We start from the raw sequence: 26,869 nt of genomic DNA on the forward strand, positions 1-26,869 counted from the left end.
AGGGAAGGAAAACTTCCAGACTCATTCTATGAAGCCAGTATTACTTTGATTCCTAAACCAGACAGAGACCCAGTAAAAAAAGAGAACTACAGGCCAATATCCCTGATGAATATGGATGCAAAAATTCTCAATAAGATACTAGCAAATCGAATTCGACAGCATATAAAAAGAATTATTCACCATGATCAAGTGGGATTCATTCCTGGGATGCAGGGCTGGTTCAACATTCGCAAATCAATCAACGTGATACATCACATTAACAAAAAAAAAGAGAAGAACCATATGATCCTGTCAATCGATGCAGAAAAGGCCTTTGACAAAATCCAGCACCCTTTCTTAATAAAAACCCTTGAGAAAGTCGGCATAGAAGGAACATACTTAAAGATCATAAAAGCCATATATGAAAAGCCCACAGCTAACATCATCCTCAACGGGGAAAAACTGAGAGCTTTTTCCCTGAGATCAGGAACACGACAGGGATGCCCACTCTCACCGCTGTTGTTTAACATAGTGCTGGAAGTTCTAGCATCAGCAATCAGACAACAAAAGGAAATCAAAGGCATCAAAATTGGCAAAGATGAAGTCAAGCTTTCGCTTTTTGCAGACGACATGATATTATACATGGAAAATCCGATAGACTCCACCAAAAGTCTGCTAGAACTGATACATGAATTCAGCAAAGTTGCAGGATACAAAATCAATGTACAGAAATCAGTTGCATTCTTATACACTAACAATGAAGCAACAGAAAGACAAATAAAGAAAATGATCCCATTCACAATTGCACCAAGAAGCATAAAATACCTAGGAATAAATCTAACCAAAGATGTAAAGGATCTGTATGCTGAAAACTATAGAAAGCTTATGAAGGTAATTGAAGAAGATTTAAAGAAATGGAAAGACATTCCCTGCTCATGGATTGGAAAAATAAATATTGTCAAAATGTCAATACTACCCAAAGCTATCTACACATTCAATGCAATCCCAATCAAAATTGCACCAGCATTCTTCTCGAAATTAGAACAAGCAATCCTAAAATTCATATGGAACCACAAAAGGCCCCGAATAGCCAAAGGAATTTTGAAGAAGAAGACCAAAGCAGGAGGCATCACAATCCCAGACTTTAGCCTCTACTACAAAGCTGTCATCATCAAGACAGCATGGTATTGGCACAAAAACAGACACACAGACCAATGGAATAGAATAGAAACCCCAGAACTAGACCCACAAACGTATGGCCAACTCATCTTTGACAAAGCAGGAAAGAACATCCAATGGAAAAAAGACAGCCTCTTTAACAAATGGTGCTGGGAGAACTGGACAGCAACATGCAGAAGGTTGAAACTAGACCACTTTCTCACACCATTTACAAAAATAAACTCAAAATGGATAAAGGACCTAAATGTGAGACAGGAAACCATCAGAACCTTAGAGGAGAAAGCAGGAAAAGACCTCTCTGACCTCAGCCGTAGCAATCTCTTACTCGACACATCCCCAAAGGCAAGGGAATTAAAAGCAAAAGTGAATTACTGGGACCTTATGAAGATAAAAAGCTTCTGCACAGCAAAGGAAACAACCAACAAAACTAAAAGGCAACCAACGGAATGGGAAAAGATATTTGCAAATGACATATCGGACAAAGGGCTAGTATCTAAAATCTATAAAGAGCTCACCAAACTCCACACCCGAAAAACAAATAACCCAGTGAAGAAATGGGCAGAAAACATGAATAGACACTTCTCTAAAGAAGACATCCGGATGGCCAACAGGCACATGAAAAGATGTTCAGCGTCGCTCCTTATCAGGGAAATACAAATCAAAACCACACTCAGGTATCACCTCACGCCAGTCAGAGTGGCCAAAATGAACAAATCAGGAGACTATAGATGCTGGAGAGGATGTGGAGAAATGGGAACCCTCTTGCACTGTTGGTGGGAATGCAAATTGGTGCAGCCGCTCTGGAAAGCAGTGTGGAGGTTCCTCAGAAAATTAAAAATAGACCTACCCTATGACCCAGCAATAGCACTGCTAGGAATTTATCCAAGGGATACAGGAGTACTGATGCATAGGAGCACTTGTACCCCAATGTTCATAGCAGCACTCTCAACAATAGCCAAATTATGGAAAGAGCCTAAATGTCCATCAACTGATGAATGGATAAAGAAATTGTGGTATATATACACAATGGAATACTACGTGGCAATGAGAAAAAATGAAATATGGCCTTTTGTAGCAACGTGGATGGAACTGGAGAGTGTAATGCTAAGTGAAATAAGCCATACAGAGAAAGACAGATACCATATGGTTTCACTCTTATGTGGATCCTGAGAAACTTAACAGGAACCCATGGGGGAGGGGAAGGAAAAAAAAAAAAAAAGAGGTTAGAGTGGGAGAGAGCCAAAGCATAAGAGACTGTTAAAAACTGAGAACAAACTGAGGGTTGATGGGGGGTGGGAGGGAGGGGAGGGTGGGTGATGGGTATTGAGGAGGGCACCTTTTGGGATGAGCACTGGGTGTTGTATGGAAACCAATTTGTCAATAAATTTCATATAAAAAAAAAAAGGGGGAAAAAAAAAAAAAGGGCAGACAACAGGGCGCCTGGGTGGCTTGGTCGGTTGAGAGTCCGACTTCGGCTCAGGCCATGATCTCATGGTCTGTGGGTTTGAGCCCCACGTCGGGTTCTGTGCTGACAATCAGAGTCTGGAGCCTGCTTGGGATTCTGTGTCTCCCTCTCTCTCTGCCCCTCCCCAGCTCACGCTCTGTCTAGAGCTCTGTCTCTCAAAAATAAATAAACATTAAAAAAAAATAAAAGGGCAGACAACAGCTCCATGCAAGGAAGACCCAAGACATCTAACCACAGCACATGGCAAATATGAATGGGTCAGGATATCTAAACACCCTCTCTGTCCTCGGAATCTTTACTTTAAAAAGCATGGGTAACCAAATGTATAGTAATCACCTGTTTACCTCCGACAGAATATAGTAATTTATCTATTTACAAGTCTGTTTTTCTGGGACTTCAAAATGAGCTCTGAGGGCAGGGAATGTGTCCTATTTATCACCTCAAGGCCTAGAACAGTACATGGCACATGGAAGGTATGTGATTGATTGAATAACTACGTGAACGAACACCAGTTTTTCAACCTGATTTATCTGGCATATATATACTGTTTTGCTCTGCCTCTCAGATTGATTTTGCATTAAGGAGCTATCACTAGGAATCTCCAACAACTTTAGAAAAATTTTCCCTTCTCCAATGAGATCCCTATAACATCTGTTTTGTTACTGGTAGTCTTAGGAGGATGCTGACACTGCGTGCCCTGGTAAGATTGACCAAGAAGAAATGGCGGGAGTTAGGGTTGCAAATAAAGAAGGACTTCCTTATCACAGTGACAAAATATTGAAATGGGGATTCCAAAAGACATTCTGGAATCTCTAAAACTTTCTCTTCTGAGGAGACCAAATGAAAACCCAGGAATTCTTTATCTCATGAACTCTCAGAGGCCATTCTTGCTCTATGACAGTACTGAAGGGATGATAGCAGGAAAAGAATTTAACCACATTACTGTGCCATAAAACAGGAGTAAAAATGCCAACCTCTTCACTGAAAAGCAAAAATAAAGGAGACTCTAAAACATTTTGCAAACTTAAAGGATTCTAGCAATGCTGAATAATAATTTTAATGCCTTCCAACACAGCCACTACATTTGCCAGGATTATCTCGAAATAACAAGTGGGGTCTATTCTGCCTAACAGAATAAACATTTGTTGTGAGTGCCCTGGAAATCCATATACAAGGCTGTTCTGTCTCTTGGGTTTCTCCATCTCTCTGTCTCTCCCTCCCTTCCTCCTTCCCCCTCTCTACCTCTTTCTCTCCCTCTCTCCCTCTTTGTTTTATAGTCTTATTCCTGTTAACAGATAATGACAAAAAAAATGGCTGCGGTAAAGAAAATATCACCCAATTTACTTAAGACATGGAGCAAAACCTTAGTTCTTTTTCATTTCAAGTAGCAGAATGCTTCTTAATGAAAGCTAAGTAACTGAAGACCAAATTACTTCCAAGTATTCTAGCTTTAGGAACCTGGGCAAGAGTAAATGCAAAAGGACATGGTGGAAGACTGACTGCATCAATGCCCAACTGATGGCCATGCTGTCACCTCTCCCATGGCAATGTGGCCTGGCAGCTCCTCCCATCAAGAGGAGGCGTTAATTTCTTCACTCCTTTAATATGGCCTGGCTGTATGATTTGCTCTGCTCAGTAGAACATGGCAGGAGAGATGCTGAGTCAATTCTAAGCCGAGGCCTCCAGGCACTTTGCACATTTGCACACTCAGTCTCGGAGCCTCCACCAATGCTACTCAACAAACCCGGGTTAGCTCACTGGAAGGGGAGGGACCACATGGAAGAGCTCCACGTTGCCCTAGCTGAGGACAATATCAATGACCAGTCAGATATGACCGGCCCAGCCCATATCAGCACAGCTGGCAACCCAACAGGAAACTCACCCCCCACGCCTGCACCTGAGTTAGTTTAGCTGAGACAAGAAGAAAGCTGAGCCAAAGACTCGTACACAATTATAGATGATTATTGTTTTAAGCCCCTAAGTTTTGGAATGGTCGGTTATGCAGCAATATCGAAATGATACAGGCTTCATCTTTATCTTCCTACTACATGATCGATCGATCTGTCATTTATTAACTTCAATGGAGTTGATACATCCCAAGACCCTGGACATATATATACTTTGTACCTGCTGCATTATGATAAATGATTAACATTTAGAGCATCACATGTGGTGCCTAAACACCCCTATGTTTATGACTATCAAAATCCTAATTACAATTCATGGACACCTTTCTGCTGTTGCTAATATTAAAGCAACCATGTCCAAGCATGGGCAAAACGGTGAAGTAGAACATACAAATTGTCAACACCATTTCATCCGCTCTCTATGATGAAGTCTTCTTTCCTCTCATAGTTATTGCCCTATTTCAAAATTCATCAGGCAGTTTCTGTTATTCATGGCAGAAAAGAGAATGAAAACCTCTACCAAGACCAGAGACTTTAAGTAGAGACTACTAACCCTATAAGAGCAACAGAAAATCTAAAAACTCCTTGAAATTGTGAGCAAACATATGTATGTTCATATATGTATTTTTTACTACAAAAATTGTCCAGTATCCCCTCTTAGCAACCAACAGAATTTTTAGGCAGAAAATTCAGCAAGGATAGAGAACATTTAAACAACATAACCCACCAAGAGAATCAATAGGACACTCCATCCCACAACAGCAGAATATACATTTTTTTCAAGTGCACATAGAACATTCAGTAAGATAAACCACCCTGGGGCCATAAACAATGTCAACAAAGTTAAAAGAACTGAAATTATGTAGAGTATATTCTCTGATCATAATGTATTCAAACTACAAATCAATAATGGAAAGCCAATAGGAAAATCTCTAAAAATATGACAAATGAATACACTTCTAAATAATCCAGAGGTCAAAGAGAAAGTCTCAAAAAAAACTAAAAAATGCATGAGCCTAAATAAAAACAAAACACAACAGAACATATCTTATGGGGGACACAAATAACACAGTACTGAGAGGGACATTTATAGCACTACCTGCTTACATTACAGATGAAGAGAAGTTTAATTAAAAATCTAAGTTTCTACCTCAAAAATTTAGAAAAAGAGTAAGAATGGGAAAAAAATAATTTCAAATAGGGAGGCAAACAATAAGAGACTCTTAAATACAGAGAACAAATTGAGGGTTGATGGGGGGTGTGTGGGAGGGGCAAAATGGGTGATGGGCATTGAGGAGGGCACTTGGGATAAGCACTCATGGGAACCTACCCCCAAAATCAAGATCACACTGTATATACACTGTATGTTAGCTAACTTGACAATAAATTATATATATGTGTGTGTGTGTGTGTGTGTGTGTGTGTGTGTGTGTATATATGTATATATATATTTTATATATATATATATATATATATATATATATATGTAAAATAAGCTCATAGCAAGAAGAGGTAAGGAAATTATGAAAGAACAGAAATCAATGAAATTCAAACCAAAACAATAAAGAAAATAAGGGAATTAAAAAATTAGTTTTTAATAAAACTAATAAACCTTTACCAGGACTAACAAGATTTTTCATGGAGAGAGAGAAGGCACAAATCACCAATATCAAGAATGAATTAGGCTCTTAACTATAGAGAACATTGTGATGGTTACCAGAAGGGAGGTAGGTGGGGGGATGGGAGAAATAGGTGATGGGATTAAGGAGTGTATTTATGATGAGCACCAGTGCTGTGTAGAAATGTTGATTCACTATATTGTACACCTGAAACTAAGATTACACTATCTGTTACCTAATTGGAATTTAAATAAAAACTTTAAAAGGAGGGGGTGCCTAGGTGGTTTAGTCAATTGAGCGTCCAACTCTTGATTTTGGCACAGGTCAGGATCCCAGGATCCTGGGATCGAGCCCTGTGTCAGACTCCGTGCTGAGCATACAGCCTGCTTAAGATTCTCCACCGACCTCTCACAAACTCTCTCGCTCTCAAAGAAAAAAAAAAAGGTTATTTTCTGTAGGGACAACTACAGGTCCCGCAGCCATTAATGAAATAATAAGAGAAGGTTATGAACAACTTAATGCTCATAAATTTGACAATTAGGAAAGAAAGGCATCAATTGCTCAAAAAACACGAACTACAAAAATTCAACCAATATTAAATAGACAATCTGAATAGGCTTATAACCATCAAACAATTTATATTCATAATTCAAAAGTTTCTAAATAAGAAATCACCGGGGCCAGAGAGTTTCACTTAGAATTGCGTCAAATATTTAAATAGGAACTAACCCCAACCCTGGCATTATTGACATTTTACACTTGATCATTCTTTGCTGTGGGGGGCTATTTGGTGTATGGTAGGATATTTAGAAGCATCCCTGATTTCTACCAAATACCAGTCTCCTCTTTTTTCCACTGTGACAACCAAAAATGCCTCCAGGCATGCCCAATACCCCACTGGAAACAAAATATGTGCTGATTGAGCCAGTAACCCCTAACTCTGTGGGGTTACTATGTAGGAATATGGGAATATACAACTTTTTTTAATGGGTATTGACTGCAGTGTTATCAAATGTCTACTATAACCTATTCTAGCCTAACCCAATGAATAAAACTTTAATCGCCTTGATTCTGTAGTTGTAAATGATACCTCAAAATTCCAACTTAAATATTAAGGTAAAAACAGAATGCTTAGTCACTCTACTAATTTGTTTTAAAAAGAATCCAGTGTGGCACACACCTTTGGTGATGACACACATTTCAGAAGCTTGCTGGGAGAATTAGTACTTAGAAAAGTGCTCTAAAGATAAGACCATATTAAAATTATTAGTGCAAATTTTAAAACCTATATTGCCCTACAACTAGATTTTGCCAAGAGATGTTCTGAATTTCTCAACATAAAACCTCTACGCATCTCTCTCTAATTACTTGTTAGTGGATTTTACAGATGCAGGGCTGTCTGTAGTGCTATGTTTATTGGTCCCTGACATTTAATACTTATAAAATTTTTGTTTACAGAAGGTGACCTGTTATATTACACAGCCGTAACTGGTTCATATTCTTCTCCAAGCCATTGCTGGACCTTAACTGAAGGGCATAGGGAAAAGGGAAAAAAAATAAAAGACTGGGTGTGGCCTGACCAAGGGGACTAAGATGGTATGTGGCCAGAGGACCAAATAACCAGTGCCCTACGAGGCTTGAATCCAGAATCTATGCAGCCTTGCACATTTGAGCTGGCAGGAGGGCTATGGTTCTGGGAAGTTTGCATGATTTAAAGAAGGTCTCCAGGCATGAACTGACGATAGATAACAGCAGACCCAAAAAGCAGAAATTATAGTGAAGAATGGGTTTGGTGGGCATCTTTTCAAACGCTTGGTCAGAAAAGCAAGACTAACCCCAGACCTATCCTGCAAGAGGGAATAAAGCTGCTGACACATTCCAGGAGGTCAGATCTGGTTCAGAAACGAAGAAGAGCTATGGCTTCTGGACGTTCAGAGGCAGCACCTGAGCATGCTAGAAATGCAGGCTAACTTTTATGCTCATTAAGATATTCTTGGACCCTGTGGATCGAAGGGTGCTCCTTAGTAATGTAAAACACGACTCTGTGGAGAGACTTACCCAAGACATCCTGACATCAAGACTCTGAAACCGGGACAGTGAAATATACATGAATATTCCTAACTACATATTTAAATGCCTTGCTTCAGAGGCGAGTTCCTACGATTCATACAGAGATGAAGATATGGCTAAGGAAATAGGGAAGCTAAGAAAATAGAGCTAAGGAAATAGGGAAGGAGAATATATCTGTCAGGGGCAGAAAAACAAAATCAGCCCAAATGTTTCAAATCAAGAGACAGCGCTACCGGTTAGCAAGGGTAAGAAAGGAACAAGGGATGTTGAAGCATCAAGACGTTAACAACATTAGGAAGCCATTATCTCCTGCTAGAGCCAAAGAGGTAAGAGCAAACAATAAGCATGACAGAAGTTTCATGAAAGTTGGAGCCATGGCAGAGGGACTCTCTTATAGAGGCTGACATCACACAGACACAGAGCTGACAGAGATGGGGCTTCAAAGCAAGGAGGGGACATAGAAGAAATAGCCTGAACTCTCTTTCCTGATGCTCTATGATATCTTTCTGGTGCCTCCCATTGGCCAAATCCTACTGAAAGCCTATATCAAGGGGCCCTGAGGGTTGTGGTCCAGAGTAATCATCCTTTAATGTCACAAATCAAGGAACATATATGCAGAGGGTAGATCTATGTGTCAAGGCAAATGGAAAATTAGCACAGGAATAAATACACACTGAATATTTACTATAAAAAGCAGACACTGGAGTAGGTAGGTGTTTTTTCTAAATAAAGTCGTGTGTAAATAGAATTGGTGGGTGATTTGAGGAAAACTTCCCCCCAATATATCCCTATCAACCGAAAACTTCCACCATTCAGCAAGATTTGAATTTAAATGGGTGCTCTGGTAGTTTTCTGGAAGAATAACTCTTTATATAGGTAAAAAACATAGTTTGGTAAAGATTTTCCAAGAATCACTTTTGAGCTTTTCTTTTCACAGCTCTTATATGGATATCATCTAATCACAATCATTTAATAGCAGGTGTTGGTGGATTCCATCTAGAATATCCTGTAAATTTGGCTGGAGGGCTGCTTAGGGAGGAGAAAGAAAGCATGGAAAAGATTGTGGTGATGAATGATGGTGATTGCTATCTTCAAATGCCTGATGGGCTGTCAAGTGAGAGAGAACTCACATTTCTTTCTTATAACTATGGGGCTTAGAACAAAGGTTGAAAATTAACGACCCATAGGTCAAATCTAGCTGTAGAAGTGGTTTGGCTCTCAGTGTTCACCCACAGAGTGTTGTAAACATTGTGAACTGGTTGGCAACTTAAAAGCCAGGAGATGCCACGTAAAAAAATCCATATTCTGATTTACTCGAAAAAAATTAGAATTATCTGGCCCGCGTTTCTCTAAAGAGACAATATATAAGAGCTGAAAAGCATCCTATTCTTCAGTTTATCATAGTCTGTCCCACCACCTATTGTATTCACTACAATGTGGTCACATACCAGATCCCATTTATTCTAATACTTGAACTTTAAAATTTTTATATCTGGATTACTTAGCTCATATTTACTACCTGTTAAGCCGCTGTAGGCATTTGAATTTGAATTTCTTGCGTTAGAACTAGGATCTATGAGCAACATCACAGAGACTTAGATTTTCACCTCATAATAAGGGTGAATTCCCCAGAAATGGTGCTGATTGCCATCTGGAAGATAACAAGTTTACCGACACTGAGGATTTCCAAGGGAAGCTGGATCACCATTTGGAAGCAACTCCACGGAAGGAATTTAAGCATTGGATGATAATACTTAAAATCCCTTCCTTGAGATTTTACTAGTATTTACACTGTGATCTTTTAAAGTCATAGAGTATTCCTCATTCATCACTGATTCTAGTATAGGAATTAGAATATGACTGAAGAAAGATAAACATACTATGTCAAATAATACTACGATTCATTAACTATTTCTTATTTTAAGGCCATGATGGCTACAACATTTTTTTTTAGTCTGGAAAAATGACATATTAAGTTATTGTTGTTCATTAACAAACCCATAATCTTATCTGCTTACTTAGTCAGATAGAACAACCCAGCAGTCATGAAACATAGAATAAGTTAAAGAGGAATGAAGAAATAAATTCTAAAAATATCAGAGAAGTTCTCAAATGTTTATATCCTTCAAAATTTTGAAAACAGATCACTCCAGTGAGTTTCACAACAAAGTTAGTCGCTTATAAGAAAAAAAAAAGGTACAGAACGTGTTGGGCTCAGCAAAAAACAACAAAGAAAGAATTCTACTAATAGTGAAAAAACTCTAGCTAAGTTGCTTACAAAATATTTGGCTTAGTTTAGCAATTATATAGTTTGCACCTACTTATACATGCCATTCCTAAAAATAAAAATTAAAAAATGGAATGACTCTGTTCAAGACCCTCTTTTGTCCATTCCTAAGAGAGGATGCTGACATAGGACACAGACCAAGATCACTATCTGACCTTGCGGCGAGAGCATAGAGTTTTGCTCTAATCATAGAAGCTAGTTTAGAAACTAATAAGCAAAAATTTTAATAGGTTCCACATAGCATAGACTCTTTGGATTTCTAGTCTTTTTAGAATTTCCCTTTAGAATTTACTGTCATTGGTACAGTAAGATGATCCCTGGACATCTTTGGGATATTTATCTTTGAGTTTATTCTTTCCTGCCTTTTCTTGTCATAGGATGCAAAGATATCAAGGGCCAAGGTAAGGTTGTGGCCAATGGGGAAAGAAGCCAACATGGTAATTTGACTTGCTTTTGATCTAGATCACAAAACAACAAGAACTTTTGAGATCTAACTACAGGCCAGCCAGCTCACCCAACCTAGAGTCTACAAATAGTAACACATCAGGATTTAACATGTTAGAATGATGAACACTCTGCTTGCTCCTTCTTTTGTGCCACCGTAACTCCATTTCCACAGAGCATTTTCCTGCTTTAAACTTCTTTAATGTTTTCCCATACCATGCTCTGACTGAAATCCCAACTCTCCCCCATAGTCTACAAGACCCAATCTTCTACTTTAAGAGTAGTAGACCCATCTTCACTTTAATCTCATTTCATATAACTTTCATTAATAACTATCCTCTCTTCCACTGGTCTTTCTTAAAAATTTTTTTAACATTTATTCATCTTTGAGAGACAGAGAGAGAGACAGAGCATGAGCAGAGAAGGGGCAGAGAGAGGAAGACACAGAATCCAAAGCAGGCTCCAGGCTCCAAGCTGTCAGCACAGAGCCCAGCACGGGGCTTGAACTCACGAACCTCAAGATCCTGACCTGAGCTGAAGTCGGACGCTCAACCAACTGAGCCACCCAGACGCCCCTGTTCCCCTGGTCTTTCTTAAACATACCAAGCTTATCCCTGCTTCATGGCCCTTTGCATACTGTTCCTTAGTTTAGAACACTTTCCCCCGGTCCTCTGCCTGGCTGGTTTTTTCCCATTCTTCTGGTCTCAGATTAAATGTCATCTGCTCAGAAAACGCTCCCCAAGCACATACATTTTCCATCCACAGCTCTCGTCAACATCACTTCCTCTTCTAGAACATTAGCTCTAAGAAAGCCTGGTCCTTCTCTGGCCCCCAATGCCTGGCACAGTGCCTGGCCAAGAAAAGGCTCTCAATAGAATGAATTTGCCAGGAATGTCCACCTCAGTATTTCCCATGTAGAAGTCCACAGGATTTTGGAGTTCAGGATCCAATACCACAACCACCAAACGTCACAACCACCAGGTTAACAAGCACAAGTCAGAGGTGAAAGCTCCCTAGAGTAATGTAGGACAAACAAAGATGAAAGAGTAATGTTGGCTGGTGTGATCAAGCAACCCCCTGTACGAAAGTAGCATTTTGTAGGTACCTTTAAAAAGTGTGTTGGATTTCAATAGGTTAAAAAAGGAGACGAAGAAAGAGCAATAACACAAGCAAAAGGTTAAGTTTAAAGCCCAAAGATTGATATTACACCACTAGAGACAGTTCATAAGTGAAGAGTGAGAGAGGAAAGAGAAAGTAAGGGAGGGGGGGTGTTGGAAAATATGGAATGGCAGCATAAAGAGTACGAACATACCTCATTACATACTGGGAGGCACGAAAGATTCTAGATCGGGAGAATGCCATGACCAATGACATGATGTGGGGGGAAATTTGTGTTTCAAGAAGGACTGCAGTAGAAGGGCACCTGGGTGGCTCGGTCGATGAAGCATCCGACTCTTGATTTTGGCTCAGGTCACGATCTCACAGTTCGTGAGATTAAACCCATCATCAGGCTCAGCACTGACAACGCAGAGCCTGCTTGGGATTCTCCTTCCCTCTCTCTCTGCTCCTCCCTTGCTCACTCACGCACACGTGCCTGTGTTCTCTCTCAAAGTAAACAAACACGTAAGAAAAAAAAAGATGGGCTGCAGTGGAGAGAGACTGAAAGTGAGAAATCAGTTAAAAGGCTTTAACAATCATTTGAATGGCAGCATTGGGTGTCAAAGATACAGTTTTGTCAGAAGATGGAATAAAGGGATGAATGTCACAGAGACACGCTGGAGGCTGAATATTGTGGATGTCAAGGATCATCGAGAGAGGTTTTAGTAAAGAAATAATATAACTTATATTTGGGAGAAGAATAGTTAAGGAAAAGCTGGGTTAGAAAGAGGAGAGGCTGAGTCTTGTGACAGGCAAATGGTTTGAGTTGTTGGACGGATCCAGATAAAGATGTCCTACAGTCAGTGGAAACAAAGATTCAATTTCTCTCTCTCTCTCTCTCTCTCTCTCTCTCTTTTTTTTTTTTTTTTTTTTTTTGGGTGGGTGGTGGCGGTGGTACTGTGAAATCATCCCTCTAGAGATAATAATTTATTTAAAGAGTGTGAAGTTCACTGATAGAAAAAAAAAACAGAGGTCAAGGAACAAAGAAGACAGAACTTTAAAGAACATCTACATTTGGGGGACAGAGGAACAAGAAAACAAAGGAGTTTTGTCAGGTAGTTCCAAAATAGACTGAACACCTGCTCTGTGTGTCAGAAGTTCAAGTTCCTAACAATAGTATAAATAAATGTATCTGTTTATCTTCCAGCATGATTCTTCCTGCAGGATTGCAAATGTCTTATTAATGTCACCTACACCATCCATTTATCATAGCTGTTTATTATTCATCTTGAAATGACAGCATACCTGGCACCTGCTTAAACAGTTAGGAAGATAGACTTCCTGCTAGAACAGGTGTCAGGTAAAGGGAGATAAGGTCTACCCTCAACCTTAAAATCAAGATTTAGAATATGGGCTTCAAGATACAAAATCCCTTTGTACGAGTTCTTTCCCCCACCAAAGCGTTTCTTATAAGAAATTTCATTGCTGTACATTTATGGTGAAGATAATTTCCTACATGAATTGTGAAATCTGTTGATTTTTTTAAATGTTGTTTTTATACTTCTCTGTGCTTACAGATATGAGATCTATAGCCGATAAGCGGTTAGAGTTTCCCAGAGAGAGTGGAACAAGGAATAAGAGGCAGACCTGCTTGAATACACAAGGTTCACAATGATAATTCTAATTTTTATAACCCAAGGACTCGTCTTTCTAGAAGCGTTCCCTTACTACTTGTTCTTACTTACTCTTCACTTTGATCAACAGCCTCAAAGTTTAAGCTCCAAAGGCTAGCCCCACCTAGCCAACAAAACTTACTTTATGTTCCTTACAGTGGTCCTCAGGGTGTGGTCTCCCACCCGTCAGCATCAGCCCCACCTGGAACTCGGGAGACATGCACATTTTCTAGTCCTACCCGAGACAGTCATAAGAAACTTGAGAGCGGGGCCCAGCAACCTGCATTTTAACACCCCACCCCATCCCGGTGATTCTAATTTGAGAATCATGGTCTTAGACCAATGGTAAAAATTCCAAGGAGTTTTCCATTCGCTGCAGGACAAGATCTCAATCCTACACCTCATCAGAGCATTCCTTTTACAGATGAGAAAACTGATCATTCTATTGTATCCCAAGCCTATCTTCACTTGGATCCTGTCTTACATTTGTCAATAAAGGAAGTACAAAATGGTGACCAATTACACATATAAGGTTATTAAATGAGAAAGGCATGTGATTACAGTTTGATTACAGTTGATAATCCAAGGAAGAATGGTGTAGGAAAATACATTTTAAAAATTATTATTAAATAAAAATTTAGAATTGGTAATATTAGCACTTACATGAGAAAAAGATAATGAAAACTTATTACCTTAAATACTTATTTTCCAGCACATCCATTACAATGGCCAAAATTAATATTATTTTGACTATCTTTATGTTCATGGGGATAAAACTGATAAGCAATCCTACTGCTATTCTCTACTAATAAGATTCAGGGCTTCTCAAGGACTAAAATTTTAGCTAATGGTAGAGAAAAATCAATACAGGTATAGAATATCTTGCTGCCTTTAAGCAAGAGACTTTCAAAAACGTCTCAGGAGCAACACTGAAAAGACAAAGGAGACTATTTAAAGGGGTGTCCACGTAAGAATAATTTGATCAACAAGAATAAGTATAGTTCTTTGGAATAACTGGTACCTAATGAAGAGCCTTGAGTCCATAACAGTACTCAACAATGGAAAAGTATAAGGTATACAAAAAGGTCATTAAAAAACAAAAAGGGCATATTTTTAAAAAATATTTCTAGTAAGTAGGTTGGAGATTTGACATATAGAGATGTTCTGTTTCTTTTATTTTACATATTTTTTTCTCAGTAAATAGAAAAGAACAGCCACAGTGAATCTGAAGTCAAGTAAGTCAAGAAAATTTAGAGATTCTTCTTGGTTGACCAGAGAAGTGATCCACTCTCAAGTGGATCCACACACAAGTCAGATGTGTGTTGGAGGCTGATGCATGAGGCAGCAATCCCAAGAAGAGAACCTGCTGTCCAGACTCCTCCTTTCATCCCCTAGATGAAGAGGTTGCTGGACGTTTTCTTATCAAAAAGTACTGAGAAACCAAGTCACTGATGACATAAAGGCTCACTGCCTTGGGACTAAGATGGAACTGAACCTTGATTCTAAGAAAAACCTCAGGCCAGAAAACAGCAGCCCAAGTCTGAATCAACTTTGAAGAGATCCACTAAGATCCCACATGCCAAACAAAAACCAAGTGGTGCCTACCCCAGAATCTGTAAACTCAGCTAGTCTGAGACTGTATTCTTTTTCAGATTACTAGTGTAACTTTAGGAAAATATAAACACTGATAGCACAAAAAAAAAAACAGGGAAGGGATAAAACAAGTTTATAAATAATGAAGACGTAACTCGAATCCATATTATAAACATTTCTTAATCTTTTAAGTGTAGGTCTAATACATTCTGAATCCCATGATGATTATCATGTGTGTGTGCGTGCGTGTGCATGTGTGTGCGTGTGTGCGTGCGTGCGCACTGCTTTTAAGTTTGTGAAGCTTTTATATGACATTGGTGGAGATTTTATTGAAATATTTAGGTGAATCTGTCTGCTTATTTCTAACCAGTATTTAAATATTTAAAATGATTTGATTCGTAAAGTATGTTTTACTTATGGCAAAAGTAGCATTTGAGTGTTTAGGAAAAAATTATTAATGAGATTGAAAATGTGAGTATGGGGTGCCTGGGTGGCTCGGTCGGTTAAGCGTCCGACTTGGGCTCAGGTCATGATCTCGCAGTTTGTGGGTTTGAGCCCCAAGTCGGGCTCTGTGCTGACAGCTCAGAGCCTGGAGCCTGTTTCACATTCTGTGTCTCCCTCTCTCTCTGCCCCTCCCCTGTTCATGCTCTGTCTCTCTCTGTCTCAAAAATAAATAAACGTTAAAAAAAAATGTGAATATGAAAAAGGTGTCAATGGCAGTAAATGTTTTCCCTACATAAAATAGCCTTGCACATTTTAGGAACAATGTTATTCTCTGAGTTTTTCATAATAGGATTCTTGCGTAAAACACAGTCCTATCCTCCAAAACCTTAGCAAAGACTACTAAGAAAAGAGATAAGGCAGACTCTGATACATACTAGGGTACCATTTACATCTCTGATAAAATAAACATCAAAGTCTTTACTGGGAAGCCCAGACACGAAACATGTTTCTTTGTGCATCCTCCTCCCAACACCAAAAATACAGAAAGTAGGTGTGTGATGCCTCTAACAAAGAAACAGGCACATCTCTTACTTTACAGGGTTGACATTTTCAACGTTTATCTTTAGAAGCTACAGTAGGTCAGTCTGACATGCTTTTTGGAGCATCATAACTTGAACTTTGAGAAATGGCCCAAGTTGATAATGCTAATGGCAAAGACGAAATCCCGTTGGCAAAACTGCCACGCCGGAAAAAGCAAACCTCTTGTACGACAGTCCTGATCAATGTGTTAGCTACTCCACACAATATTCGATATGCCCACCAAAATGTCCCAGCACAACAAAGGCTTGCGGACAGAGAGTGCCTTGAAGCCCGTGTAATGGGATTTGACAAGAGCCAGGCACTTTAGGCAGGCTCAATCAATGTTAATTGAAGCAGAAGTGATTCAAAGGCAAATGGAAGTCCTTGAGAGGTGAAAGGGGGGCTCTGGGATTGTGACTCCCTCCTTTTCCCATTACCCCCTTATATTTAATTACTTGTTCTAGCCGGTGAACTGTAATTTGATTTGCCATCAGGTGACTCTTGCCTGGTCTCGTATGTTAGTTGAGTCTTTCATTTAAAGGAAAAGTATCTCAGAACCTGTGGGGGTGCCTGTTTCACAGGAAGGAAACTTCTCTGGCAAGTAGGTTTCAGATTGATAAAGAGTCCTTTCCAGTCCCTAACATAGCAGAAGTATCAGTAGAAGGACAAGGGGAGAAATGGTTTAGTCTTGAATGATACTGCTGTATTTTCTCTGGGGCATTATTATCTTGATAATTGACCAGCACCTGAATTTTGAATTCACTTGGGCTCCCTACAGAAGCAGATCCTAAGACGGAATTTATGAGAAAATTAACACTTACTGGGGAAGGGATTCCAGGAAACACTGGTTGAGAAGCAAGAGGGTGGACACAGGAAGGAAAGGCAGCCAACAAAAGTGGGATAACAAACTAGTTCCCACCATGGGCAACTAGAGTGTCACCTCACTGGGGAACTCCAAGCCAGTGCAGAACATGCCTCAGTTGGCCCACCCAAGGGTGAGGAGCTGTGGCATTTATATAGCAACTCTCTTCAGAGGGGTTGAAGGCTAGTCTCGGTGGGGTGAAGAATGGACACCCCAGCACTTCTGGCCCGGGATCACACAGGCCCCACAGCCAGAGAAAGCCCTCAGACACGGACAAGGCCAACTGCATCTGCTATGACCTGCCTACAAACATATAAACTGCTTTATACTCCAGTGTCCTTTCAACACATACACCATAACACCACCTTCTGGATGAGCTGTTGGAGCAAACTGGAAAAAGGTTGTTTCTGTGTGACAGAAATGATATCTTTTGATACAGCTTTAGGAACCAAGGTTGGAGACAGCATGGTCAACCAAATATTTTGCCTACCTAATGGTATTTTGCCTATACACGGTTGCTCTCTCATTTACCCTTGAGAAGTTCTTAGACTCCACATTCGCATCCATTAGGATCTCCTCTGGATAAGATGCACTGAAATCTTTGAATGCTAAACAGAAGCAGAATTCAGCCTAAGGTAGGCCGAGCCTGGACTCCATCCAGAAGAACACCTTTACTTTTCATATTGATTTGCAATTAGTTGCATACATTTGCCAAGAGCTTAGATAGTAATTGTGGGAAGCAGGCAGGAATGGTTGATAATTAATCGTCCCAAGTTATAAGGAAGGACAATGAAGGTGCAAAGGGAAGGTTCACAGTCAGAAGCCAGTAAAGCAGACAGGGAACTCGGGCCAAGGAGAGGAAGCAGCCGACCAAAGTGGTGAAGAGCCCAAGTTTTGGAGGTCAGGCAGACCTGGTGCATTCCAGCTATGACTCTCACCAACTGGGGAGCCTGGTCCACTTACACAGCAATTTCATGCCTCAGTTCCTCATCCAGGTAATGCGAGTTCAAAGTACCTACCTCACGTTTGCTGTAATGAGTAAATGAGCCACTACTTATAAAGATCTTTGCCCAGTGCCCATCACGAAGCAAACATTTAGTAATTGTTACCTGCTTTTCTTTTGTTATTATCACCATTTGATGACTTCAAGGTAGAAAGTAGAAAATGTTCTTTCTACTACCATGGCTTGAAGTCCAGGGATACCCATGGGACTATCATACACACAAGGCAATCAGAGAACAACTAATTTATTTGCCACCCTCCGTGAAATGAATCGTCTTAGCTCTGCTTTTGCATCACATTTTGGTCATCCAGAAATCTCAGGTGTGATGGTGGAGACAGCAGGGGCGTTTTCAAAAGTGCTTTCTCAACGGAAGTGGCAGTCTGCTGAGGCCGAGATGGCTCAAATTCTTCCCCCACAGTGAAAGGGCCCTCTTTGTCAGTATTTAGAGACCCTACTGCCCTCGGATGCTATGGGCCTGATGTTGCAAACAAGTGGGAAAGATGGTATCTCAGACATCTATGTGAATGGTAAATTTCACTTTCTGTAGAAGCAATAGCGCTGTCTCCGTGAAGCAAGTAAAACCCCTGCTGTATTCCACAGAGGGAGGAATCAAGGTATTTGGCTACATGGTCAAGGGAGGGAGCAGAAGATTCTCTTCTCCCATGAATCTTCACCTTTCTTTCTACTGGCTTTAAGCAAAGAAGCCTAAGATGCTATTCACAGGCTACTCGGTGCTCTCAGTCAACTGTATAGTCAACTATAAGGACTTAAGAGTGTTCTTTCAATTCTTTACTAACAAAGAAAAGAATCACCATTTATTGAGTGCTGCCACGTCCCTGTGTGTTTACCATGCGATGCTCTTTTATAGGCACGTATCACCATAAATACAGGATCATTATTCCCGTTTTGTGGATGAGGGAATGGACATTCTGAGAGTTTGTAGCCTGTTCTAGAGTCTCACAGAAATAAATGGGGACTCCAGAATGAGAGAATAATGGCAGATGGCAGCACAGTGGCCTAACTGGGTTACGCCATAACTAGAGAGGTCTAGAGTTGACTATACCATGAAGAAGAGAAGTTGACCACACACACGGACCGCACGTGTAGACAACAGGTAACTCTGTATGCCACTGAAGGAGCACTGAGCTTCATCCAGCCGAGATCTCTGACTGGTCAACCACTCAAAGGTCTACCTTGGACGTTCTTACACAGCACTGAGGACACGATATTGAAGGAAATTGACAGAGACCTTGTTGCTGAGTCAACCAAAGGTGTTTTATTGCAAAGCAGGCAGTTACAGAGCATTAAGTCAGCAACGCCACAATTTCCGTAAACTCAAACACAGAAGCAGGCCTTGTTCTCTGATTCTTCCAAAATGAGCAGATCCGCAGACGGACCTGCACAACCCTGCTGATGAGGTCAGCTGATCTCCAGTTCCTGCTTTGCCTTGGAAAACGGCATTTCCAAACTGTCCACTTATTGTTGGTTAGCTCACATTCAGGGTATTTGAAGCCACTTTTGGTATTTATAATTTCTCTACCATTCTAACTGCAGGATCAGACAGGAATTAAATTTCAACCTACAAGGTTTGTGTTTCTTTGTAGCGTAACATATATATCAAATAGTGTGCAAGAGCCCCAGGTATAATATATGTTTGATTATATTTCAACTCCAAGCGATACCACATTGAGATCGCTTCACTAGCTAAGCAAATGTGACTCGGGCCATTACCTGGATCCAAACTTACAAAAAGAAGCAGAAAGAAAGAAAAGAAGAAAGAAAATGTATTTTTAATCTAAGGATCAGTACTACACAAATCAAACCACGCAGCCCCATTTACTAGGTAACCTGGGATTGCAATTCAGAAAATCCTTCGGGACAGAATTTATTCATAAACAAGGCTAATGTCAGCAAGAGAATTATACTTTCTAAAACAATTCTTTTCTTACAGTTCTCAGGGCCAAGAGAAGAAAAAGAAAAGACAGTGGGGTGGGGGGGAAGGAAAGAAAGCCAACCATTTAAAAGCATCTAGAACTGTGTTATGCACGTGATGGCAAAGCCAAAACAGTCCGATCCGGGACCACACGCCGCTCAGAGAGCATCGGTCTGAAGGGGTGCTGGGCTTGAGTCCCACTCCAGGTGCTTCCTGGCTCCAGCCGCTATGTTTCTGTCCTGGGGACCAGCAACATCTTCCTCACTGTCCTTCAGCAGTTCCCCCAGAGACCTGAGGAGGTGGTCTGTCCTCTGGCCAAAAGCAGAGCCTGTGGAAGGACACACGGGAAAAAGCCCCTCAGGCCTGGGCCCGACCATCTGACAGCTAAAGGCCGATGGAGTCAAGGGCAGAGGGAAGAGTGATGTTTCCTCACCTCCGCCAGGCTTCCTTCCTGCCGACTCTCCAGAAGGGTGGCTTTATGCTTTGGAGCAGCCAGTGGCTTGGAATCTTTGAGATCTTGTAGTGAGCTCATTGGGGTACCCATCACCTTTCAGTCCATGATATCTCTGTTGGCAAGAACATAAAATAAATACCCCTGCATCACTGGTCGATGAATCTTGAGGAGAAGGAGACACAACAGAGTAACACAGACACACAGAAAGAAGAGAAGGGAGGATGAGAGAGAATAAAACTCAGAAAGGATACTCTACCTGCCACCTTTCCCTGGAACTCCCCTAGATGGTCGCATGCTGGACAGGAGGCTCCAGGTGAAGTCTAAGACCGCCCAGAGGTCTCAAAGGTCTGAGAGGTCAGGAAGCATCGTTCCACTGCCACGCAGGCACCTGAACTCAAAACTCAGCTCCTTGAGAACCTCAGCCAGCCTTGCCCCGACTCTCCTGAGTGGATCCTGTCACTGAAATACTACATAACAGAGAGCAGTTGGAAGTTAGCAAGAGGTTCTCCATTTTCCTTTGCCCCAGGGTGGTGGTCAGGGAAAGGGCGGGGTGGGGGGGTAGGAGGGGTATCAACAACCGCCTGGTCTTCTCTTTAGTGACTTCAGTCTTCGACTTCAAACTCTCAACTTCCCACCCAGTGATAACTCTCATGAGCTCACGGTTCAGGAGATCAAGCCCCACATCAGGGTCTGTGCTGACAGTGTGAAGCCTGCTTGGGATTCTCTCCCTCTCTCTCTCTCTCTCTGCCCCTCCCCTGCTTGCGCTCGTGTTCTCTCTCAATCTCTCTCTCTCTCACAAAAATAAACATTAAAGAAGTATTGTCTAAATTACCTTCCCTATTAATAGACATCAAGATGCCATGAAAAATATTAGGCCTGGGTTAGAATCACAGGTCTCATCCAGAACTGTGTGATGCTGGGCTAGTTGTAATTAACTTCTTTAGCTTATTTCCGCACCTATAGAATGAGGAAAAGATCACCCATCCCATAGGGCCGTTACATCAAATTAAATAATGCACACAAAATATCTAGCCTGAGAAAGTATTCCCTCCACAGTTATTTGTTTCTCTAGTCTCTTCAAAAGGGTCGAATCTTATTCTTTCATCTCTGTCCCCTCTTCCTCACTCTTGCGGGACTTACCCAGAAAAGTGGTAAAATGTGTAGAGAACGCAAGGGGTACTGAAATGAGGGTAGAGATTAGCTTCATCACAGGCCCAATTGGAGGACTGAAGGAGGGAATATGTGTTAAGTTCTTAGATCGAAACCTGGTACATGGTGTTGAGCCATGGTAATGTATATGAAATAAAATAATTTTGTAAATTTATATAGGATTCCCTGACTCCATGAAGCACTCCAAACATAAATTATCAAGATACTCTTTCCCCTGCTTCAAACTTCTTCTCTCTTTCTCAACAAAATGCCAGAGGTAAATAGAGACAGTGGAATTTTTAGAAAATCACATGTTAGACCTTTTCCCCCCTTAGGTAATGTATTAGGAAGCCATGATGTGTGAAGTACCATACTAAGAACTTTGTAAATAGTGTCTTAACTCTCATCTGAACCCTGTGAGGAGCTTCCTTGAGTATTCCTATTTTACAGATGTGGCAACTGAGAGACAGGGAGGTTAAGGAATCTTCCCAGGGATGCACAGCCAGGAAGATGGGGCACTACGTTTTTTAACTAGCTTTAGAATCACGTTCTCACTCACTATGGATCTACCTCAGAACTTTCTGTGAGGATGGAAATGTTCTGTGCTAATATGGCAGTCATTAGCCATATGTAGCTCTTGAGCTCCTGAAATGTGTCTAGTGTGACTGAGGAACGGACTTTTAAATTTTAGTTAATTTTACTTAATTTAAATCTAAATAGCCACACATGTCCAATGGCTGCCATGCTGGATACAGCGCGTCTACTGCACCTTGAAGACCTTGCAGAGGCCTCTTATTTTGATGTTAGAGATGACTTGATTTCCCCTAGACATAAAGTCAGGGCAGAACCTTCAGAGGCAGGGAGCAGGGCTACGCCAATTACACAGCACAGGGTTGGAACGAGATAACACCTGAGTTCGAAACGTAGGTTCTGTCATTCGCTGGCTGTGCCCATAGCCCATCAGTCAACCTTCCTGTGCGTCTGATCTCTTTTTGATTAGGGAGGCATATAATACCATGTCTAGGGCCAACGTGATCATCAAGTAAAACAGCACATGAGAAAGTGCTCAGCACATACCTGGTACAATTCAAGGGGAAGTTGCAACACGTACACACGTAACTTCTAAGAATCCCTCTCTCTGTGCTTGGTGAGAGAGCAGAAGAGAGGGAGAAAATAATAATATCTAGGGGGCAGACGCACGTGTCTGTTCACAGACGGAGCACAGGATAGTAGACAGAAATGTTTTCTCATTTCAACAGGCTCTTAGAGTCTTCGTGCCTGATTCTAGTGTTTATGTGTGATTTCCCCCTAATGCTCTGATTTTAGAACTTAATCACCACCCCACCCCCTTGCTAAATAAGGGTTCTAATGCTATTCCCCCCTGCACTAAGTTCTTACATGCAGGCTATTATGATGATTATTTTTATAACCGAGTAGCAACAATCTTTATCCCAGCCAGCTCTTGGCTACATGCTTGTTCTTGCCAGCTCACTCACATGCCCTTTCTCCCTCTGTCTTTCTTTCTCTCTTCTGTGCATACACACGTTTATGTTCTCTCTCTATGTTGGTTTTGTAACTTAATTGTGTCTCGTGTCAAACCCATCCTGCTTCGTAGTGCCGGGGCTGGGACTCTGCAAGACACATTTCCCCTGGGCCGCATGCGGGCTCCCTGCTAGGTCCAGCGGCAGGGGGTAGAGAGGGATCTGGCTCCCCTATCTGCTTCATCTTCTGTCACGTGGCTCCAGACAGAAGTCTCCACCCATCCTGGCAACAGCAACTGGCTCCAGTCAGAGCAACTGACTCCACTTGGCAGTCCCCTTCAGACGTACCAGCCCAGCTAGCCATCCAGCGCCCCCTTCTCAGAGGTAGGTTTCCCCGTCTGCAAGGTCCATCATCCAAGTATTGAAGTTTTCCTTATCCTAACTTCTTCCCTTTGCGCCCCCAGCCTTAGAGGTACAGCTGCTTCCTGCGGTCTGTGGCCTCCGTGAACCTCGGTTGTCCCTTTGCAACTCTTGGATTATCCAACACCTGGGTAACAAGTGATGCGGTTTGGGAAATGCGCCACCTTGGCACACGGAATATTTAAACTGAAGAAGTTTGAGAACGAGAAGAAGCAGTAAGGTTACTCTGACCTCCGCCTGCTCGCCCCCTTCTTCTCTGAAACAGGTCAGGAAAGCCCTCCCGTGAGGGTCCTCTCTGTACCCGGAGGAAAGGAGCACCCTTATCTCTCAAGACAAAGGGACACCGTGAAGAATCCTAACAAAGGGCCCTGCTCAGTCTCCCCCAGTCACTACTCTCACCTCCTCCTCTGGGACCTGGTCACATCCCCCCACGGCCGCCCACCCCTCCAGCACGCCCCGCTGAGCAATTCGCAGCTCTAACGGTTGCCGTGGGTCTCATTTCCTTGGGAAGGTTCCACGTGGCATCACACTTCTATTAAATAAATGGATATGCTTTTCTCTTGCTAGTCTGTCCTTGCTGGTTGCTTTCCGGACCAGTCGTGGACCCTAAAGGAGTCAAGAAACTTTTCTGTCCCGTACAGAACTCTTCACAGTACTTCCTTCCACTAAAGTAACTTGCTTAGCTGTCTCCTGATCAGACCCAACCTGACACACTCTTCCTCTCTCTCTTCTGTGACAGAGCTATGTCACTGTGTGCATAAGAATACATGAACACATCCTACATTTTTCCCCCACATAGAGCTATCATAAATTATAAACATATCCTGACATTTCTATTCTAGATCTCTCCGCCTCATATCTAAATACAGGATAGAAAAGGGGAACGAGCACATCAAATCCTATAATCTGACACATCAGAGAGTAATTAACCCCTGAGGTGCAGTCTCTGGGAGCTCATTCCTGGGCACACCGTGGCCTGGACAGCTAAAACTCAAGTAAGACACATGGACATTTCCATTAGCAAAGATCAACACGTGGGAGTCCTGGCAGGGGCATTTGCTAAAGCACGGGGTGCAGACCTTCTGTAGCAATACATCACCGACTAACTATGTCAGATGAATGGGAGCCCTCTGCAATGCTGCGACCTTTGACAGTCTTAACTGCCCCCATCTGCCAGCTCTCCAGAGAAGGTACAAACACAACATAATACAATGCAATGCAGTGCAAGAGGAGACTATACGGTATCAGAACCACTTTAGAGGTACTGATCACGACCACCCCCTATCCCCACTTCTCCATAATGCTACAGTCTTATCCTCAGTAATATAGCAGGAGGCCTGGGATGGAAATCCCCACCGCGTTGTTGGTCACCACCTGCTTCTTCAAACTAGGTAGTTGAAGAAGCACCTGTTAAGCCACAGCATCTCCAAATACATGCAGCTCATTCTTCTGCAATGAGCCCTGTGGCTGAATCAGGACTTCATGCCACAATAGAGTGGCTGTCTATAATCCACAGTGTGGCTACACCACCTGCTAGCCCCAACAGATCTGCAGCCAAGATATGCCTAGGAGAACACGGGGCATCCGAACTCGGAGCCATTACAACCGGATCCTCAGACTCCAAACTGCCCTTCCGTCATCAGTAACCTTCAGCTGACACCTTCTTCCCTATGCCACTTGAACCACACTCCTCGAGGAACTCACATAAGAAAGCGTATGGGTTCTGGCTTCGATGTCACCCACTGTTAATCTGGGCCTTCACACACAGTGGCTTCCTCAATGTACAAAACCTCTCTCTCCTTACCGTTCCAAGCTATTGTTCCCGTTAATACCTGTAAATGTAGCAGAGGCTGTTGACATCCAACCCGCCCTTATCATTCAGCCCTCTTCAAGGCCAACTCCGACACCATTAGCTGCATCTCTTGCATTTGAGTTTTCTCCAAAAACTCTGTATGGGCATGGCAGTCCAGGAATATGTGGGCATTAACTCGTCCTGAGAGGAGTCCTCAACCGGAGGATGATAGAGTCCGGGGGATAATGTTCTTAGCTGCTCCCCAGAATTTCCCCATAGGCTTGAGCTCAAGTGTCCCTCATCATCCACCCCTGGCTCAGTAACACAACCTTTATTGGCCGCCTTTCTATCTCTTAGCTTCCTTTCCCATTCCTCTTAGTGGTGTTCCAAAACTTCTCAAATAAACTACTTGCCTCTTAAATCCTTGTCGCTCAGGGTCATTCCTGGAGACCAAAACTTAGGCAACAGAAAACTATCTTCTTCCAACTCCAGCTACTTCAAGGGCATTTCAGTAAATGCCTTAACTTTATGTACATATTGATATAGGAACATAAATATGTGTTCCTAGGCTACTTTAATTGGATTTATAATAATGAACAGTAGGTGTCTGGCTGACATTGAATTTTCATATATTTGCTTTGTGCTGTTCTCACTCTCTCCTGTAAGTTGATAAGATGTTCAAAGGCCAGGAGTGCATCACCTCCTTCTTCTATAATTTTCCACGATGCCTGGCAAGATGCTCCGCAGAGTGAATATTCAAACAGGGCTGACAGACAAGAGGCCACAGAGTCAGGTCCGCTTGTCCCGCAGGCTTGTCAAAGGTGAGAAAGCTCCTAAGAGAAGGAACTGTGATGCTATTTTCAATTCTTTGAAGGATGAGCCTGGAAACCCAGATGGAAGCTGGCACTGAGACAGGCACCAAGTCAGGACAACCAGAGTCATGTGGCCCGTGCGAAGCCCTCCAGGCACACAGGACGGGGGATGCTGCATCATCAGATATGTTCTCTCAGCCTGTTTCTGAGCGAGAGTCCCAGTCAGAGGCAGAAGGGAGCTAGAAGAGCTACACAGAGCAATGTCAGGTTCATCCCCAGCAGATCTTTCCTGCAAATTCTGGGCCTCTGCTGAAAATAAGTAGCCTTCTGACTTATGAAGCACCTCAAAATGCTAACAGGTGACAGACCCAAACAGATAAAGAGAAAGCCCTATCTTGACCCATGTTATACTCCACAACTGAAGGTTGGGAACAATTAGCACAGGCACACAGCAATGAAAACTAGTACCCTTACCTACAAATACCCTTACCTTTGCTTGGGTTGTCATCCCTGTCCTGGGCCAGGAGGACTTTATACCCTTTCCACTTGCATATTTCCTGTCCCAACTAGAATAGAGTCTGGTTTCACACACATTCTAGGCCTCCAATCTTTATTAGCTGGCTCCC

This window comes from Lynx canadensis, chromosome C2 (assembly GCF_007474595.2).
Source record: "Lynx canadensis isolate LIC74 chromosome C2, mLynCan4.pri.v2, whole genome shotgun sequence".
NCBI lineage: Eukaryota > Metazoa > Chordata > Mammalia > Carnivora > Felidae > Lynx > Lynx canadensis.